A 16,164-nucleotide genomic window follows, 5' to 3' on the forward strand; every position below is an offset into this window, starting at 1 on the left:
TACCAGTGGACCGTTTTGAGTGTTAACAACAAACCCAGATCACGTTGCTTTCAAACTTCTTGCATATACCCGATAGATGTTCAGGCAATACTCGTTAGCAAAAACATTAACTTGTGATCAGGGAGCCACCATTCGATGTTTTGGGTGTGTGTATGGTCGTCGGGGCAAATTTTTATATTCATGATTATTTTTTTTAAGGCTTATTGTAAACATTAGAATTCGTGTTCTGAATTTTGTGTTGCCGAATATTGCATTCTGTCCTTATTAGGCATTTTTTTTTATTTGCCATGGCCAGTTCTTACAAGTTATTCATTCCTCCCCTTGCCATAGAAAATTCAATTGTCGACCTCTCTGTTATGTAGAATCTGTAATTTTTTACTGTTTCAACTGCTTTTGTCCAGAAACTAGATTTACCGTCGAGTTAAACACTGTAGGGGAGTGTACAATTTTATATAAACATTGGAGTATCAAATTGGCATCTTGACCTTTGAACTGTTTGATAACCCGTTCCAAAATATAACTGACTGACATTCAACGTCATGTAAAACAGGCATGCAACGGACCGTTATTTCACTAATGTTAAGTCTTTTTTTATGTTTTGTCAACTGAAAATGTGACTGTTATAATAATTCTGTGACTTACTTTTTGTCTTATGTTTCATTTTTTTTTGGCTCGACTTGCAGATACTATTCTTCGATCTTTACTTTATATTCTCGCGAATACAAATGCAATAGTATTCTAAGAGTCAGAAAAAAACTGCATCCTGTCAATTTTTGATTTGTTGGTGATATATTGCTGAATAAAATTGATTAATGCCAATAATAATGATCATGAATGACAATTGCCATAACTGAATTGTCACCCAATCCTATACCTTTTAGCTTATAATATAAGAAATTTATTAGGTTTTTTAGCCTTCTTATATAACTAACAAATTAAGACCGTGGGACCATACGGTCTAACAAATGTCTTATAGAAGCAATAATAAGTGTCATAATCCGTACTTCCCCAGCATAACTGTAAGACGTTACCGCATCCGTTTTAACTTTTATATGGTTTTATAAGGGAAGCTGAGCAAGCCTGTCGCCATTATCACGAAGACCAGTAATGACAGTATATTGACAGGAAAAAAACAGATAAATAGTGAATACAGTTATAAATTATATAAATTATACTATAAATTAGAATTCAGTCGACAATAACACCTTGATGATCGAGATTGCTTAGTCTGCATAATGGGGATATAGTTTCGTGAAATCGGTAAAAAGCTCGAGCAACGTGCAAGGATTTGTATAGTTACTAACTATACAAATTCTTGCGGTCTGTGTATTTTTTTTTGTGGACCAATAGGCTAATAGTCCCTTATATGTGAGAGCTCGCTGCCCTTCGAAAATTGGTACTGATTCTCGTTACTGATACCCTTTACAAATGGTGTACTCTTAAACTTCCGATTGTAGAGAGATATGATATTGTTTTATTGTACATGACTTATGGCATTGGATCTGTCAGCTGTCATGCGTGTTGTTGAAGGAAGTTTGGGGTTATCAATTAACCAATTTTAAGCATTGTACAAATATACGTCCCCCATTCAAATGCATTGATCATCAAAAAGGGGGGGGGGGAGATTCCAACCTCTGGATCCACCACTGGTACATATGTATATTCATGATATCTTTTAAGATTGTATTATTAATAAGGGTTATTTAGGCTACACACCTGAGTATATGATACCAGAAGTCCATTACTAGAGGAAGTCTGCAAGCTGTGTTATATATATAGTCCGTGGGTAGTGAAGTAAGGCGTCAAAGAAAAAATTATAATAGCCTTTCAAGACGTTATAATTATTTGGACTAGTCCGCATGCAATCAGGTCACATTGTCTCCGCCTATTCTCAGTGGAAATCACTGTACAACAATATAATAAGAAGATGTGGTATGATTGCCAATGAGACAACTATCCACGAAAGACCAAAAATGACACAGAAATTAACAACTATAGGTCACCGAATGGCCTTCAACAATGAACAAAGCCCATACCGCATAGTCAGCTATAAAAGGCCCTGATAAGACAATGTAAAATAATTCAAAAGAGAAAACAAAAGGCCTTATTTATGTTAAAAAATGAAAGAAAAAAACAAATATGTAAAACATAAACAAACGACAACCACTGAATTACAGGCTCCTGACTTGGGACAGACAAATACATTAATAATGTGGCGGGGTTAAACATGTGTAGATTTTGGATTATATCTGAAAACTAAGGCATTAAGAGCAAATCTGTCATGGCCTAAAATTTTTGATTAGCTTTACATCTATGTATCTGAAATTTTCAGACAAACCTGTCAACTGATTGTTGGGTTGCTGCCAATATATTAGTACAATGTATTAGATTTTAGGGAACATTTGCAATTGTTGGTTATTTTCTTGACTATTATTATAGATAACGATTGTGCACAGCAAAAATGTTCAGCAAAGTAAGATCTACAAATAAGTCAATTATGTATAAATGACCAAATTTATCCCTTAACCCTTTCCTCCATGGATTTTTTTTTCTTACATACTTGATTCGCATAGGATTTTTTCAATAAAAAAAAATCATCAGGTTTAAAGTATTAATGCTCTGTGAAAATGAACATTTCATCAATGAAATTCAAATCAGATATTCTCATGAATATCCTTTTCATATTGGATACATTTTTTTTCAAGTCTGATGCAGACATTTTGTAGTCAAAGTGTTTCATCTGAGGTCCTACACAGGCGTCACAAGGCGTCATTATGGAGTAAAGGGGGTGGCGTCAAAAAGCGTCATTATGGAGGAAAGGGTTAAGGAGTTATTGGCCTTTAAAGGCAATTTTAAACAATTTGTTTATTATGTTTTTGAGCTTTGAAAAATGTTCTTCCCTGAAACTACTGAACAAGTTGCAGGCAAACTTATTCAAAATGATCCTTATTGTTTTATTTTGTGTTTCGTAAAAAAAACTATGGCCACCATGGCTAAAAATTAAATAGAACATCTATGTAAAAATGCAGTTTTTGTCTTATACTTATAAAAACTGAAGCATTAAGAGCAAATAAGATTTATCAACCCTGAAATTTTCAGATGAATGGAACAACCCATTTTTGTGTTGCTGCCACTACATTTATAAAGTAAATTTTGGAAAAATTGCTGTTTTTGGTTATTTTCTAGATTATTATTTATATAGATAAAGACTGTAAACAGCAAATATGTTCAGCAAAGTTAAAAGACCAAAACTTTCAATTGACCACTTTAAGGAGTTATTTCCCTTTAAAGACAATTTTGCACAATTTGTTCATCATAATATAAAATAGAAGATGTGGTATAATTTCCAATGTGACAGCTCTTCTCAAAAGATCAAATGACACAGAAATAAACAACTATAGGTCACTGTACAGCCTTCAACATTGAGCAAACCCAATACTACATAAAATTGAGAATGGAAATGGGGAATGTGTCAAAGAGACAACAACCCGACCATAAAAAAAAAAAAACAGCAGAAAATAACCAACAGGTCTTCAATGTAGCGAGAAATCCCCACACCCGGATTCGTCCTTCAGCTGGCCCCTAAACAAATATATACTAGTTCAGTGATAATAAACGCTAGTATATAGTCAGCTATAAAAGGCCCAGAAATGTCAAATGTAAAACAATTCACACGAGAAAACTAACGGCCTAATTAATTTACAAGTAAATGAACATATAACAAATATGTAACACAGCAACAAACAACAGCTACTGAATTGCAGGCTCCTGACTTGGGAAAGGCACATACATACATAATGTGACAGTGTTAAACATGTTAGCTGGATCCCAACCCTCTCTAACATGGAACAGTGGTGCAATAGTACAACATTGAAACGAATTATAAAAATCAGTTGAAAAAGGCTTTAAAAACTCATCAGATGGATACAAATAGAAGTATATCTAACAAAAACAGAGTGAAAGTGGCTGGGCACTTATACATCCAAACAACAAAAAGACCATTAGTACAGATCTGTGAGTACTCTCAGTTACTGACAGCTAGTTCAAAGCCAATTACACTTATTGCGAAGCCTATCATAGTTTTCCACAGATTCACCTGCAAGTTACCTGTCGATTTAAACTTTTGTAAGTTCTATTGTCCCATTAAACAAATACAACAGGTATTGTTCTCTGTTTAGTTTATTCAATGGGACCTTTAAATTCCTTGCAAGAGAAATCTATCACTCACTGATTAATTTACCTGAACAAAAAATTGAACTGTCAATGATGGAAATACATGTACAAATAAGTAATTATTAAACTGCATGTGATGTTGTATTTATTCAATCAATAAGACATTTTCAATTTGTCTGATATAAACACTGATTTAAAAATTAAAAGTTGATTTCTGATGATCAATTTTCAACATTTTACCTATTAAAATTTGCTATTTTTTATAGTCTGTTCACAAATAAAAACTTAAAATGATAATGTTTAAATAAAGGTCTTCATAAATGTTTTTTTTATAACTGAAGAACCATGAAAAACATGCAGATTCTTTTGAAACATAATAGCATGCAGTACTTAAAAAAAATCAGAAATAAACTTTTTATAATTAAATCAGTGCTTAATTTATATTATATTATAAAGTTATATTGAACAGATGGAAAATATATTATTGATACTGAATAAATATTGTATCACATGCAGTTTAGGTGAGTTTATACATGTATTTCAATCAACAAAGAAGATATTTTTTTGGTCAGGCAAATTAATCAATGAGTGATAGATTTCTCCTAGAAGAAATTTAAATGTCCAAGTGAATAAACTACACAGAGAACAATTTTAAAACCTATTGTATTGATTCAATGGGACAGGTAAACTTGCAAAAGTTTAAATACCTTGGTAAAGAGCAGACGACTCTGGAAAACTTTCATTTGGTTCGCTATAATAAAAAAAATCATGCATCTAAAACATCAACATCAAATGGATTTAGTGTAAAGACGTCATAAACAGTCAGAGAAAAACATGACCTTGTGCAATGCCAAGATACGGGTATCAATTAACAGATTGTAAAATCCATGAATGTGTGTATGTATATAACAAAAATGTTAGTTTGCTTTTAGTTTACTGATAACAAAATCAATATTAATACCAAATTTCAACCAAACTTGAGGTGAATTATAATTAGGGTATCTCCAATAAAGTTTATGTTTTATTTTCTGTTTTCCCGAAAAACATGACCACCTTGGCTAAAAATAGAATATAGGGTAGAATGCAGTTTTTGGCTAAATAATTAGTTATTTCAAAAACTAAAGCATTTAGAGCAAATCAGAATAATTATTTATTTCAAAAACTAAAGCATTTAGAGCAAATGAGAGAAGGAGTTAGGTCAAGGTCTACCTGCCCTGAAATTATCATCAGGGTAACAGAAATTTAGGCTATTGCCCCTTATATATTCATTAGAATCTGTCATTTAGGTAGTGTTTTATAAGCATCAGCTTTTAATTTGCACTTTTCCAATTCAATGGACCATGTTTTATCTTTATAAATGTTCGATGTGACTGTGACATTGTGGGCTTATTAATTCAAGATGCGCTAAACTTAAATTATCTAGACCCAGAACTGCAAAAAAAAATATTGCAACATGTCATTTTCAATAGCTTTTTTCCCTACTGAGGAAGTCCTGTCTGTAAAGTATGATGAATTCATGTCTGTTTTTTTTATTTTTAGATAAAATGCCTTTGGTTAGGAAAAGAGGCAGACATTATGCCCATGTTACATATGAAAGAGGTAAAAGGAAATTAAAGAAAGGTGTTCAGGTCATCATAAATAATTAAACAGGATACAAAACCTACATCTGGACTCCAGCTTGCTTCCAAATTTTCAGGAAATGACCTTAATTCAGATCCTCCTTGTTCAAGTTCATTGCTTGGTACAGAATATTGCCATAAAATATTGGATGTGAAATACCTGAAAGTATAAGATGTCTACATGTTGATCTTTAATTACGAATGATGTCCTTGTTCAATGATAACATTTTGTAAATGTTTTGACTTGTTTGTGATATCAAGAACTTTGGTGTAACAATTTTCAGTAATTCAGAGATTAAAATTTCTTTCATTAAAATCAAATGTATTGTTACAATACATGTACATGTACTAGTATACAGGAGCACATCGAACAAGTTGAGATATATGTATAAACACCATAAGGTGTTGACAGATTGTTTCTGACTGTTTCTTATTTATTTCTTGAATAAATTCCAGTAGTACATTGTGTACTAATATTGCTTTTTTCAAAGATAATATTGTAATGATTTGGGTAAAAAATCCCTCTAAATTATTGAAAGTTTGATAACTATTCACATACATGAAAATGTTTATTTTTTAGGTACAGATGCCCTTAAAGTTTTTGATGAAGTAAAGAGCAAGATACTGTCCCATCTGGCAGCAATACTGTATGACACTGTATGACCAATTCACAGACAATTTGACAAAGAATAACAATAGAACACCAACAATTCACATATGAGACGATGTTTTATGGTAAACCACATACTGTGTAGGATTTAATATTGTCTCCCATGAAATGATGTCCACAGGACTTTATTTCATAGTAAATACATGGACAAAATTTACTTATTTAAATGTGTCCTGGACACAATTTCCTATGAAAATATATGTCCTCATGAATGAAAAATGCTATGAACATGGACATTATTTAATACTATAATTTTGTACAGGTGGACACTATTTTCAGGACATTATGTCCATTAGGACATTTTTTTGGTATGATCAAAATATTAAATGATGTCTATTGCCTTGTTATTACTAGACATTTTTTAACCAATAATTGCGAACTTTAATACATTGTAACCTTGACAGAGAGTTGTCTCATTGGCACTCATAATTATCTTTGTTGCTGAAAAATGCTGTATACTTAGGGGACAGCATTCCATGGCAATGGACAGTGTTTAATACCAAAATTCTATAATTTCTATTGCCTTCTTCTCATAATAAATATAGTAAAGTTCTTCACATTTGATGTTATACTTTACACTCTTCTTCCTTTTTGTTCTTCTTTCATTGTCATTATCGTTAGCTTGGTATTTCTTAAAACTTTAAGTTCTCTCTATTCACTTCCATCCTTATTTTTTTGTTAACATTTGTATATTAATCAATGTCAATCAATCCTTTGGATTTTTATTAATATTCAAGTGTAATAAAACTTGTTAATGACCTTTGTATTACTTCCCTTGGAGGTCACAATTTAATAGCCACTTCTATGACAACTTGTCCTGTAGGTGGACACTATTTCATAACTTTTGCAGTAAAAATCTGTCCACTTGAGGGACAATATTTCATGGCAATGGACATTATTAAATACCAAAAATCTATGAAAAATTGTCCACATGGACACTTTTTCACAGGACACTTTTATGTCTTACAACTGTACAGAAATTATTTAAATAATTTGAAATAAAGATATTAAGCAAAACGTTTAAAACTTTGTCGGGCTTAAAATGACACAGAATTAACAACTATATGTCACCGTAAGCCTTCAACAAAGAACAAAACCAACACCACATAGGCAGCTATAAAAATCCTCAAAACAAAAAATGTAAAACAATTCAAACGAGAAAAATAATGGCTTAATTTATGTAAAAAAATATATGTAACACAGTCACAGCAGCAAAAATCCACTACAGGTTCCTGACCTGTGACAGGCACATTTGATTGTGAAGGGTTAAACTAGTTTGAAGGCACTAACCCTTCCCCTAACCTGGAAAAGTGGTTAAACAATACAACATAATAACACAGTTGAAAAAAAATTAACTCAGCTCATGGATACAAATAGAAATACATCTATCAAAAAACAGAAAGTTGACATGGATGGGTACTTGTACATCCCAACAAAAAAATAGAAAAAAACCTGCCAAATTAATGTACAAAAAAATGAGTGAAAAACAAATGTTTACAGTTACTGACAGCTAGTTAGTTCAAAGCCAATAACAACTTATAAAAAGAATCATGCATCTTAGACTGATTTGTCAATCAATACACATGCACCATCTAATGGATTTAGTGAACAGGTGTCATAAACAGAGAAAAACAAAAACTTGTGCAATGCCAAGATACAGGTATTGACAGATTGTAAGATCCATAAATCTGTATTTATTATTAGGTATATAACTATAGTTCGATTTTCATTAAATAATAACAAATCAATATTATTTCCAATAAAAACAAAATTCAAAGAACTTATTACAGTTTTGATTTGGTAATTGTTTAAATGAGTTTATTTAAAGGATCAATAAGTTTACCTGCCGGATCATTTCTAAATTTCTGGGCTCTGAAAACAACATATGATTAACATATACATTTGTACTCATATTTGTTTTTTTTTCATATGATACAGACTTTATACATGTACAGGAACTTCTAAAGAGGTTTGAAAAGATAGAGATGTGGCATGATTACCAATGTGACAACTAGTCACAATTGATTTGGGTAGAAGGGACAATAAGTAATGCCTTCAACCATGAGTAGTAAAAGACTAAATTAGAAAAAGTAATGGCTAAATTAATGATAGAATAAATAGAAAAACAATTTTAATGGAAACAAACCACTGAATATTAGTCTCCTGGTTCCAGATTTGAGACAGAAACATACACATTTTAATTGATTTAACTTGTGAGCACTTAACCAAGAAATATTAACAATGTAACAAGAAATCTCCCCTTTGGCTTACATTCTTGCATAGAGTTTCCCATTGGAAACTGACTTATTTAATTCAAGAAATCCACATTTATTACTTTTTATTTTTCTCTTTATTTATCAACTTTAATTAATTTGCTATCATGTTATTGTTTCTTTGTTATTTTTAGGTGAATGGTTATAGTAATTTAGACAAGCAAAACATGCATTAAAGACTGTCAGTGTTGCTTGGATTTTCTCCATATGGTAATATCTATAATAAGTGTTAAATTCATACAAATGTTTTCATTGTCTATATGTGTTGGCTGATAGATGAATCATTTCAGTTAAGCTCATCTGACCCAAAGGGTCAAGTGAGCTTTTCTCATCACTTGAAGTCTGTCGTAATTGTCTGGTTACTTTTACAAAAATCTAATCTGAAACTACTGAGCCAAATATAACCAAACTGGTATACAATCATCATTCGGATATCTTGTCCAAGGACCTGGCTACTAACCATCATAGTTGCCATGCATGGTTAAAAATAGAACAGAAGGGCAAATTCAGGTTATGTTTATTGTCTTAAAAATGGTAGAGAAATTTTGAAAATTGCAGTAATATTTAGGAGACATTTCACTTCAAGATTGATTTTAACCATTTGTTTTGGTTTTTTTATTGCATTTTCCTTTTAAGGAGGCTCGAGGGTACAAATACATCAGTAACCATTGAAACATTTTTTTTTCATTTCAAATTTTATTTATTACACTTTTAGTGTTACTTTATGATATTGTACAAAAATCAACCAAAAAAAAACAATTTGTTTTGGCCCCAGATGACTTTTAAAATGTTTATATCATTGAAAATGCTCCAAATTATCTCCCCTTGGTGAAAAAATGTCATTTAAAAAAAAACAAACTGAAATAACTTTTAACTCATCGGTGACCTTTATTTTTTATTATTGTTTTCAAATGAACTGTACTTATACTAAACTATTGAAAAATTTAAGCGATTTCTGTTATTTCTTTCTTTTTTTCTTTTGATTTTACCTTTTTTTCTCCTATTAGTTCAACAGAAAAAAAGTACCTTAACAGAAATACATGCTTCTTTCAAAAGCAGATTATGAGCTTAAATAAACGGGAACCCCATATTTTTATTTAAATTTTCTTTTAAGATTAGGATAAAGTTTATTTATAGAAAAGAATAGCGAAATCCTATATTTAAAAAAAAAATTGATTCAGACCTGCGAGCCCCCTTTATATTATAATAAAAGCTATAATAGAAGAGAAGCGAAAGGTACCAAAGAAAAATTTAAAAGACCAACAGACAACCAATATTGCATAAAACATGTAACACTAAAGCTGACCCTATTAAAAAAAGGAGGTGATCTAGAAGGGTAGGCAGATCCTGCTCCACATATGACACCTGTATAGATGTAATGAAAATTTAAATATGAAAAATGGTCTAGTTTCTGGTGTCAAAATTTATGAAACTTGAAACTGTATTAAATGTTTCTCTTTGTTTGGGACAGAATTAGGTATGTGTTTATGTGAATCACTAACTTATGCAAGACAGGTCCTACACCTGACAACCTCACATTTTTGTCGAGCCTTCGACTTTAGTCCAAAATGCAAGACTAAGCGATCCTACTTTCAAGCGTCGGCGGCGGCGTCCACAAAAATTCACTCTGTGGTTTAAGAAAGTTATTAAATTTTCATTCTTAAACTATACTGGATTTCTACCAAACTTGGACAGAAGCTTGTTTATGATCATAAGATAGTATCCATAAAGAAATTTAGTAAAATTAAAATTCTATTTTTTCTGTATTTTATTTATAAATGGTTTGCAAAAATAAAATTCCATTTATTCTGTTTTTTACCTATAAATGGACTTAGTTTTTCTGCGGGGAAACATTACATTCACTCTGTGGTTAAAGTTTTTGAAATTTTAATAACTTTCTTTAACTATCCTGGGTTTGTACCAGTGTATCTGTATTTTACTTATAAATGGACTTAGTTTTTCTTCCAGTTAACATTACATACAGTCTGCAGTTACAGTTTTTAAAACATTTATTCGATTCATAAACTATCCTGAAATTTTTACCAAACTTGGACAATAGCTTCTTACAATCAAAAGATAGTATCAAGAGGAATATTTATATTTTTTTTCCTCATTTTTGTTGAGCCTGGGAGTTACAGCAAAAGTAGGCGAGACACTGGGTTCCGCGGAACCCTTACACATTTTTTTAGTTTCTTTGTTCATTTCATAAGTATAAGGACACCATGAAACTAAATATCAAACAAAGTAAAAAATATCTTGTCATCTGGTCACCGCGATATAGCCTTTCTGTGCTAATATGGCGTAAAGCAACAAACAATCAAGCTTGTCATCCGGTGGGTTTTTGGTGCATCACATATAATATCTGTTATCCCTTTTAAAAGCAAGTTTCTAACCTTGACAATATTCTTCTTCACAAAATAAATTAAAAACTACAGCAATCAAAAAATATTTTTGAAATTTTACAGATTTTTAAATTCCTACTTTGACAAATATATTCTAAGTCTTGTACGAGACAACACTATTTTTAACATTTGACCTTTGTTTTTAATTTTGTTGAAGCATAACATTTTAATTATCACATATATCCTGAAATTGTAATACAATGATATCATACATATTAAAGTTTTATTTTGATATGAAAGTATAATGCATAATACAACCACCCACATATTTTTTTTCTTAAATACATAATTTTTTTTAATAACCTTCCCTGGAGGGGGCATAATATTTTCTGGAACAGCCTTTATATGTTTTCTTGGGGGACGGGACATAGTATTTTCTAGAGCAGCCCTTTATGTTTTTATATAAAAAAAAATCTATTTCAAGTTGATATTAAAACACAAAAAACCCTGTGATAGAATCTATATTACTCCAATCCAGGTTTTACCCTTGTTCTATGTGTATGGTACAGACAAACGTATCAAAAAGAAAAGATGTGGTGTTAAGTTTGCCAATGAGACAATTCTCCACCAGAGACCTAATGATGTAGATGTTAATGATAAACCACACATTGAAATGTCTACCTGTTTATTCTGGATAGACATGAAATTTCATTATTGGAACGAAAACAAATGTTAAGTTAAGTATGACGTCCATTATCACTGAACTAGTAAATATTTTTGTTTAAGAAACAGCTATTAAGAGCACGCTTCAGGTTGTGGGATTTTCTTGTTGTATTGAAGATCCATTGGTGGCCTTTGGCTGCTTTCTGCTCTTTGGTCAGGTTGTTGTTTCTTTAAAAAAATCCCCATTTTCAATTTTACATTTTACTATCTGTAGGTAACATTATTTTTGTATACTCTTCATAGATAAGTTTTTGCAAATTTAACTTTCTATTGCAGATGGATTCTATAGTCAGAGGGGAGATGTGAAAAAATCTTTATTAAAGTCAAGTTACATTAAATGGGCTATGTCACAGATTTCAGTCAAATTTTGCATGTATAGAACTCTGGCTCTAGTGGAAACCGAAAAAGTTATGCATTTATCTCATTTATCATTTGAAATATTTACTGATTGAAATCTTTCAATATGAGTGAACATTTGTATAGAAAGCCCTTAAAATCGGCAAAAATCATCCAAAATCTGTCTTAAAATTCATCAAATCTCTAATTCTTCTCCATAGATTTTTTTTTAAAACTATATGACGTTGATACATAAATTTCAGTTTTGCTGTTGCAAAACAAATATAAATAAGGTCACGGAACAAAAAACAAATATCGGTATGTAACACATAAACAAATGACAGCCACTGAATTACAGGCACCTGACTTGGGACAGGCAACTACAAAGAGAATGTGAAGGGGTTAAACATGTTAGCAGAATTCAAACCCTCCCCTAATCTGGGACAGTGGTATAATAGTCCATTTACTGTTCCTTGACCTTAAATTAGATTGATAATTCAAATTGAAAACTCAATTTTAGCACTGACCTTAAAATAGATTGATAATTCAAATTGAAAAACTCAATTTTAGCACTTAACAGGTTGTTTTGCATTTTATTTATTAAAAATGTTATAATAGCCATGAAACAATGATTTTATTTTCAGGTCATTTAAGAAGAAAATTGATAGAGGAAAGATACAGATATGCAAGAATTTAATATTTGAAATGCACTTAATATTTCTTTTGTATATGACCATTAAATTTTGGCAGTCATTGTTATCTCTGCTATACAAACAAATATATCTTGTAAAATTTATTCATAAGAGGAAGCTTTAATAACAAATATCTAACCACATTAGATATTGTTTATGCCCCAACTACAATAGTAGAGGGGCATTATGTTTTCTGGTCTATGTGTCCATTCGTCCGCCCCTTTGTCCGTCTGTCCCTCTCCAGGTTAAAGTTTTTGGTCAAGGTATTTTTTGATAAAGTTGAAGTGAAATCAACTTAGAACACATATTCCCTATGATATTATCTTTCTAACTTTAATGCCAAATTAGATTTTTGATCCCATTTCACTGTCCACTGAACATAAAATAATAGTGTGAGTGGGGCATCCTTGTACTTAATGGACACATTCATGTTTGCCAATTTTTTAATTAGTCTAAAACAAATCTAATTTTTTTTATTCTGTTGGATTCAAAAGATTTTGTCATTTGTGATAATTATTTATTTTGAAGTCTGAGAACATTTCATACAAATTTCAAATTCTAAATAAGACATCTATACAGCACATACTCCATCATAAATTGTGTTAATGATAATGTTGACTATATATCATTTTTATTAAAGAAAAAAAATAATGTATCGCTTATTATGTGCATTCCTATGACTATCCATACTCTTGACTTACTTAATATTCATGTGTTTACATTAATTACATATATTTAAGTAAAACATTTCAATTTATGTCTTCGTAACAATATCACACGTATGAAATGTTTTTTTGGTTTTTTTTTAGCTGTATATTCTCTGTGAGGGTTATTCCATTAAAATGTATCAGGGAGGGAAGTTAAATTATTGAACTTGGGTCATGGGTCTTAATTATACCCCTGCTTTCCGTTTAAAAAAAAGGGGGGTATACTGTTTTACCTCTGTCTGTCAGTCCGTCAGTCCGTCCGTCCTTCTGTCCCATGAATATTTTTCGTCGCATTTTTCTCAGGAACTACAATACAAGGATTTCTGAAATTTAATTTCAGGGTTTATATAAGTCAGCTATACCGTGTGATGCGTTTTCAGATTGATCACTTGACAATTTCCTGTTTACCGAACACTTGTATGATTTGACACATGATAGCCAAGTTGAAAATTTTCGTCACATTTTTCTCAGGAACTACAATACAAGGATTTCTGAAATTTGGTTTCAGTGTTTATCTAAGTCAGCTATACCGTGTGATGCGTTTTCATATTGATCACTTGACAACTTCCTGTTTACCAAACACTTGTATGATTTTACACATGATAGCCAAGTTGAAAATTTTCGTCACATTTTTCTCAAGAATTACAATACAAGGATTTCTGAAATTTGGTTTCAGGATTTATATAAGTCAGCTATACCGTGTGATGCGTTTTCAGATTCATCACTCGACAACTTCCTGTTTACCAAACACTTGCATATTTTAACACTATTAATATTATCCACTTGTGACGGGGATATCATCAGTGAGCAGTAGCTCGCATTTTCACTAGTTCAGTTTGCATCTTTTATCATAATGTAGAATTATCTAAAATATTGTTCTTAATTGTAGGGATATTTTGATAGTCCCTACCTACTCTCAGTTCAATGGAAAAGCCCTCACAAACTTTCTTTGCTTTTTATCATAGATGCAATAAGAACATTAACTGAATGATTTATTATTTGTAATGTTTGTGACTCATGTTGTTTGAAATGACATTGAATGAAATAAAGTTTGTACCAAAAAATATTATTACTACTTTGAACCCAGAATTATATGCAAGTTATTAGGCTCTTAGTTAGACAGTCAAAGGGGACTATAGGTTTGCACACTTTTTGTCTGTGAATCATATTAAGTTGGTGTATTAAATGATTACAAATCAGTCTGATAGCTACATGAACTTGACCACATATTTTTTTCTGGGACGTTGTAAGCAGCAAGTCAACAGTATATTTGATGTATGGATGTATGGAATGATTATTCCATTACAGGCAGGCTGTACATTATGGTTTACCTGACATTGACCTCTTTTTTTATGGTTTTATTGGTCAATGATTAATTTTCATACTAGCCAGCAATTCAGTTTCTCAGATGTTATCAACTTTCAGATCTGGTGTGTGGAACTATTGTTTGTTGTAAATGACCTTGATCAAACAGAGATCGTGGATTTAAGCAAGTATTGATAATCTGACCTTCAAAAATGAACAATGGTTACAAAGAAACAACTCTCCAACAAATCATGCATTTAAGCAATTATGGGTAATCTGACCTTCAACAATAAACAATTGTTACAATAAGACAACCGTCCAACAGTGATCATGAATTTAAGCAACTATTGGTAATCTGACCTTCAACAATAAACAATCGTTACAATAAGAAAACTCTCCAACAGAGATCATGAATTTAAGAAATTAAGGGTAATCTGACCTTCAACAATGAACAATCGTTACATAAGACAACTCTCCAACAGTGATCATGGATTTTATCGTTAAGGGTAATTTGACCTTTAACAATAAACAAATCGTTACCATAAGACAACTCTCAAACAGTTATCATTGATTTACGCAATTATGGGTAATCTGACCTTCAACAATGACAATCTTTACAATAAGACAACTCTCCAACAGTGATCATGGATTTAAGCAATTATGGGTAATCTAACCTTCAACAATAAACAATCGTTACAATAAGACAACTCTCCAATAGTGATCATGGATTTAAGAAATTAAGGGTAATCTGACCTTCAACAATAAACAATCGTTACAATAAGACAACTCTCCAACAGTGATCATGGATTTAAGAAATTAAGGGTAATCTGACCTTCAACAATAAACAATCGTTACAATAAGACAACTCTCCAATAGTGATCATGGATTTAAGCAATAATGGGTAATCTGACCTTCAGCAATGAACAATCGTTTTTACAATAAGACAACCCATTGAATAACTCTGTTTAATTGTTGTATGCATGTTATATAAGGTATATATCCACCAAATAATTATGTTTCATTGGTGTATGCTATATACAAATCGACTAACGTTGTCTCATTGGTGTACGAACAATGTAGAAGTTTTAGACCCATCGAATAACTGTCTCATTGGTGTTTTACCGTTGTATAGGATTTAAACCCATGGACTAGCTTTGTCTCATTGGTGAATAAACATAAATAGGGTAAATATCCATCGAATTACTCTGTCTCATTGATGTATGACAGTTGTTTAAGGTATATATCAACCGGCTCATTATGTTTCATTGGTGTATGAACATTGTATAGGGTATATACCCATCGGATAACTTTGTCTTATTGGTGA

At 31.4% G+C, this 16,164-nt stretch overlaps 1 long non-coding RNA gene across 3 annotated transcripts; it reads left to right on the forward strand.

Annotated features, from left to right (window-relative positions):
• The first annotated feature begins 969 nt into the window (after window positions 1-969).
• LOC134724632 (uncharacterized) lies at window positions 970-14,593 on the forward strand. Of its 3 annotated transcripts, none has more exons than XR_010108462.1 (5): window positions 970-1,152; window positions 5,713-5,772; window positions 6,373-6,527; window positions 8,870-8,945; window positions 12,781-14,593. It is a non-coding gene; the product is annotated as an uncharacterized LOC134724632 (long non-coding RNA). The 3 variants fall into 3 exon arrangements; XR_010108460.1 differs by having other exon boundaries at window positions 974-1,143; XR_010108461.1 differs by lacking the exon at window positions 970-1,152 and adding an exon at window positions 1,238-1,260.
• Window positions 14,594-16,164: the final 1,571 nt, after the last annotated feature.

This window comes from Mytilus trossulus, chromosome 7 (assembly GCF_036588685.1).
Source record: "Mytilus trossulus isolate FHL-02 chromosome 7, PNRI_Mtr1.1.1.hap1, whole genome shotgun sequence".
Taxonomy (NCBI): domain Eukaryota; kingdom Metazoa; phylum Mollusca; class Bivalvia; order Mytilida; family Mytilidae; genus Mytilus; species Mytilus trossulus.